A 6,245-nucleotide genomic window follows, 5' to 3' on the forward strand; every position below is an offset into this window, starting at 1 on the left:
TGAGCCTACGAAACCATATTAATGTAAAATGACATCTTTTATTTCAGTTAATTATTTCAATGATCACATCTTTTATTTCTTTCATTTATTTGTAGTTAAAAGATACCAAATTACTTTTTAATTAATTATCCAGAAATCAAGGGATAAAATTGCAAAACAAAATGTCAAATTTCTAGGTGGACCTTGACCCTCTTGAGATCCCTGGAACTGGTGACCACAATTGTAGGAATTTTTTTTTTTTTTAATATCTCCCAAGGCCCTTCCCAAAGAGTCTGGAATTGTCTGCACTCCAAAGAACCCAGAGATAGTATTTTGTCAGGTACAAACCTATTGTCCTGAACCAATAGAGGAAAAAACCATTATCCTGACCATCTGAAATCTTGAGAAGAACAAATATATGAGAACTAGGAAAACTTGTCTTTGACACGGTAGAATCCACTTTGTATGCTGAAATCAAATTTTGAATCAAGCCATTCCTTCACTAATGTGGAGAGGACTTAGCACTAAGCAAGAATAAATTAGGCTAGAAGTCTACTGATTCTAAGTGTTGGCACCCACCAGTATAGTATAATATCAACTAAGTGGCGCTACATGCCCATTATTGTTTTTTCTCCAGCCCTCAAACATAATGATATGGTTTGGCTCTGTATTCCCACCCAAATATCACCTTGAATTGTAAGAATCCCCACGTGGTCATAGGAGGGACCCAGTGGTAGGTAATTGAATCATGGGGGCAGATTTTTCCCATGCTGTTCTTGTGATAGTGAATAAGTCTCATGAGATCTGATGGTTTTATGAAGGGAAATTCCCCACACACGCCCTTCTGTCTACCATCATGTAAGACGTACCTTTGCTTCTCCTTTGCTTTCCACCATGATTGTGAGGCCTCCCCAGCCATGTGGAACTGTGAGTCCAGTAAACCTCTTTCCTTTATAAATTACTCAGTCTCAGGTATGTCTTCATTAGCAGTGTGAGAACAGACTAATACACATAACAAGTGTGTTCACTGTTTTACTATCCACTTCATTGAGTTCTCTAATTGTAAGGACTACTCCTTATTTTATGTACTATGAACACAACCATCTTCACCTGACATATGGTAGTTTGCTTCTTGATCCATGTTGAATAAACAAAATCAATAATATCTCATACATCGAATTAAAAGCTGCAATATAAAATTAAAAACTATAATGTAATTAAGAATGACATCTATAGAATTAGCTAATTCTATTATGTAACTAAATAATATCTTTAAAATAGGCAAATGAAACAAATAGCACGACTTGGGGACACTTAATTGGGGTGAGGGGATGAGGTATACCTGTGCAGCATACAGTAGTATATCAAGAATACTGCCTGGTCTTGGGGTTCAGTTTGGGTCCTCAGCAGAGGAAGTCCTTTATGGTCTTAAAGTCCAATGATGGGAAATAGATACCCAAAGTAGGTAAGATGGAAAGTTCCTAAGGTAAATAAGAAATAACGCATGTGGTTAAGAGTAAGGCAGACAGATGGGCTTGAATTTTGACTTTGCTACTTACCAGCTTATTGAGCTTAGGGAAAAACACTTAGCCTCTTTGTTCCTTAGTTTCTTTATCTGTAAAATGGGGGTTATAATTGTACTCGTGTCATACAGTTGTTGCAAGAATTAAATGAGTTAATATAGTATATGATAAATACCTAGAGTGCTTTGTCCATGTAAGTACAGAATACATATTAGCTTTTACAATAAATACAGAACAATATAGAGCTAGAAGTACAGTAGGATATTTGGGGATGGCATCCATCATTTTTCAGCTGTGTGACCCTAGGTAAGTTAATCTTGATAAATTTTAATTTACTTCTGTATAAAGTAAGAATAATTAATTCTTACCTCTGAGGATTGTTGACAGAATTGCAGACAATGTGTGTAAAGCCAGTGCCTGATGTGAAGCATTCAACATATAGGAGCTATACTGTCCCCTCTTTTATGTCTAAGAATGTAAAATTTGAGACCTAACATGCAGTTGCTCTATATTAAGGGATACTTTTAACTTTATTCAATTCAATATAAAAGTGTTTCTATTCAGAACTAACTAGAGAAAAAAGAACAATTTTCAGTGCTGCAATTTAAACTCAGAAATAGTTGGTTCTGCAATTTTCAAACAGAGTGGCAGAAATTGGAACCAGGCAGAATACTACCCTCAAGTGCCTGAATGCCTTTATCTGGTGGCTGTGATGCAGCAGTTGAATAATGCAGGTGGAGCACTCACATGCTGTCTGGCTTACTATTAGCAGATAACAAATGGCAGTACTTTTTTCCTTCCTTTTCTAAGTGATCCCAGACAAGCACAAATAAAACTTTATTAGAGGTAGCAGAGTGTCTAAATCCTCTCTCTGTAAATGAACCTAACTTTTGCCAAATAGTGTCTACACGATGTCAGTGGAAATAAGGCCACTAAAGCTAAAATATGCAAGCTTTATTTTTATTTTTTTTTTAAGACAGGGTCTCATTCTGTTGCTGTTGTGGTTTGACTGTGTCCCTACCCAAATCTCATCTTGAATTGTAGTTCCCGTAATTCCCACATGTTGTGTGAGGGACCCAGTGGGAGATAATTGAATCATGGGGGCCATTTCCCCCATACTGTTCTCATGGTAGTGAATAAGTCTCACAATATCTGAGGGCTCTATAAGGGAAACCCCTTTTACTTGGTTCTCAATTCTCTGTTGTCTGCTGCCATGCACGATGTGCTTTTTACCGTTCATCTTCCACCATGATTGTGAGGTCTCCCAGCTACATGGAACTGTGAGTCAATTGAACCTCTTTTTCTTTATAAATTATCATCTCAGGTAAGTCTTTATCAGCAGCATGAAAATGGACTAATACAGTAAATTGTGCTAGGTAGTGGGGTACTGCTATAAAGATACCCAAAAATCTGGAAGCAACTTTGGAACTGGGGAACAGGCAGAGGTTGGAACAGTTTGGAGGACTCGGAAGAAGATAGGAAAATGTGGGAATGTTTGGAACTTCCTAGACACTTGTTGAATGGCTTTAATCAAAATGCTGATAATGATATGGACGATGAAATCAAGGCTGAGATGGTCTCAAATAGAGATAAGGAACTTGTTGGGAACTGGAGTAAAACTATATTTTAGCAAAGAGACTGGTGGCATTGTGCCCCTGCCCTAGAGATCTGTGGAACTCTGAACTTGAGGGAGATAATTTAGGGTATCTGGCAGAATTTCTAAGCAGCAAAGCATTCAAGAGGTGACTTGGGTGCTGTTAAAAGCATTCAGTTTTAAAAGGGAAACAGCATAAAAGTTTGAAAAATGTGCAGCCTGACAATGAGATAGAAAAGAAAACCCATTTTCTGAGAAGAAATTCAAGTATGCTGCAAAAATTTGCATAAATAACAAGGAACCAAATGTTAATCACCAAGACAATAGGAAAAATGTCTACAGGGCATGTCTCTAGAGATCTTTGCAGAGCCCCTCCCATCACAGGCCCAGAGTTCTAGGAGGAATAAATCGTTTTGTGGTCTGGGCCCAGGGATCCCCCTGCTCTGTGCAGCCTAGGGACTTGGTGCCCTGCTTCCCAGCCACTCCAACCATGGCTAAAAGGGGCCAAGATATACCTCAGGGCACGGCTTCAGAGGATGCAAGCCCCAAGCCCTGGCAGCTTTCACATGGTGTTGAGTCTACGGGTGCACAGAAGTCAAGAATTGAGGTTTGGGAACCTCCACTTAGATTTCAGAGGATGTATGGAGATGCCTGGATGTCCAGGCAGAAGTTTGCTGCAAGGGCAGGCCCTCATGGAGAACCTCTGCTAGGGCAGTGCAGAAGGGAAATGTGGAGTTGAAGGCCCCCCACACAGAGTCCCCACTGGGGCACTGCCCAGTGGAGCTGTGAGAAGAGGGCCACCATCCTCCAGACCCCAGAATGGTAAATCCGACAACTTGCATTGTGCACCTGAAAAAGCTGCAGATGCTCAACAGCAGCCTATGAAAGCAGCTAGGAGGGCGGTTATACCCTGCAAAGCCACAGGGGCTGAACTGACAAAGGCTGTGGGAGCCCACCTCTTGTATCAGTGTGACCTGGATGTGAGACATGGAGTCAAAGATGATTTTGGAGCTTTAAGATTTGACTGCCACACTGGATTTTGGACTTGCATGGAGCCTATAGCCCCTTTGTTTTGGCCAATTTCTCCCAATTGGAATGGCTGTATTTACCCAATGCCTGTACCCCCATTGTATCTAGGAATTAACTTGCTTCTGCTTTTATGGGCTCAGGTGGAATGGACTTGCCTTGTCTCAGATGAGATTTTAGACTGTGGACTTTTGAGTTAATGCTGAAATAAGACATTGGGGGACTGTTGGGAAGGCATGATTGGTTTTGAAATGTGAGGACATGAGATTTGGGAGGGGCCAGGAGCAGAATGATGTGATTTGGCTGTGTCCCCACCCAAGTCTCATCTTGAATTGTAGCTCCCATAATTCCCACATATTGTGGGAGGAATCTGGTGGGAGATAATTGAATCATGGGGGTGGTTTCCCCTATACTGTTCTCATGGTAGTGAATAAGTCTCATGAGATCTGACAGTTTTATAATGGAAACCCCTTTTACTTGGTTCCCAATTCTTATCTGCTGTCATATAAGATGTGTCTTTTGCCTTCTGCTATGATTGTAAGGCCTCCCCAGTCACGTGGAACTGTGAGTACATGAAACCTCTTTTTCTTTATAAATTACCCAGTCTTGGGTATGTCTTTATCAGCAGTGTGAAAACAGACTAATTACAGTTTTTCAAGCTGGAGTGCAGTGGCAGGATCACAGCTCACTGCAGCCTCAACCTCCCAGGCTCAATCAATCCTCCCACCTCAGCCTCTTGAGTAGCTGGGACTACAGGTGCACACCACCACACTCAGCTTGTTTTTTGTACTTTTTGTAAAGAAAGGGTTTCACCGTGTTGTCCAGGCTAGTCTTGAACTCCTGTGCTCAAGTGATCTGCCCACCTCAGACTCCTAAAGCGCTAGGATTACAGGCATGAGCCACTATGCCTGGCCTAAAACACACAAGCCTTAAATAAGTCAGATGAAATCAGAGTTGGAGAAAGAAACTATCAGAGTGACTTCTTGGTGATGTAAAAGTCCAGTGATTACTAAACTGGTCAACTCCTTGTGCTTTGTGATTAGGATGGAGGCTTCTCCATCTGTCTGAGTGATGCTATACATCTGTTTCGTAGCGCACAAGTTCCTTTACTGCAAAAAGAAAGTTCACGTCTTGGTAGCATAAATTCCAGAAAATTAAACTGCAGTAATTTCTTAAGAGTCCTCAGTCTTAGAGGCCTTCCAAGATGGCCTCCAGGAGTTAACACAGCTTCCTAATTACCAGCAACCATGTGAACTGCATGCACTCTTACTGTACAGGTAGCATCTAAGACAACTAAGATAAATGGACTTCTTTAAGTTCTCTTTAAAGTAACTCTGCAAAATGTTTACAACTTTAATAATTTATATGGGGCATAGTATCTAAGGTCTATAATGGCCTCTCTAGGTATTGTACTCAAAGGAGAGTTATTATTGTTCTCTGTCAAATTATGCTAAAAATTGGTTCACTCGGGGAATTTTTTTTTTTTTTTTTTTTGAGATGGAGTCTTGCTCTGTCACCTGGGCTGGAGTGCAGTGGCGCGATCTCAGCTCACTGAAAACTGTGCCTCCTGGGTTTACGCCATTCTCCTGCCTCGGCCTCCTGAGTAGCTGGGACTACAGGCACCCGCTAATTTTTAAAATATTTTTAATAGAGATGAGGTTTCACCGTGTTAGCCAGGATGGTGTCGATCTCCCGACCTTGTGATCCACCTGCCTCGGCTTCCCAGAGTGCTGGGATTACAGGTATGAGCCACTGTGCCCGGCCCACTCGGGGAATCTTTTTAAAAATAGTCTGACTTAATCTCTGTCTCAGTCAAGTTTCACTTGAAAATCAGGCATGAGGGTCCCAATGAAATTTCAAAAACATAACTCATTTTCAATTTTCACTTGACTTTGCTATTTCACTTGACTTTGCTATTTCTTCAGGCAATTAGTCTCTCTCCAGAACCCTGAGGGCAAATCTGTCTTTCCTGACATTAGGATGGTGGGAGGGAGCTACAGAGTGTACCCCTCCACACATTTACCCGTGAGGCTTGGCATCAGGAGAGTACATCGAGCATGTTCAGGGAAGGGCATCCAGTTCTGCTCCCCATCATTCTTGGCTCCCTGCTCATGTCTGCTGGA

The sequence above is a fragment of the Chlorocebus sabaeus genome, chromosome 13, assembly GCF_047675955.1.
Source record: "Chlorocebus sabaeus isolate Y175 chromosome 13, mChlSab1.0.hap1, whole genome shotgun sequence".
Lineage (NCBI taxonomy): Eukaryota > Metazoa > Chordata > Mammalia > Primates > Cercopithecidae > Chlorocebus > Chlorocebus sabaeus.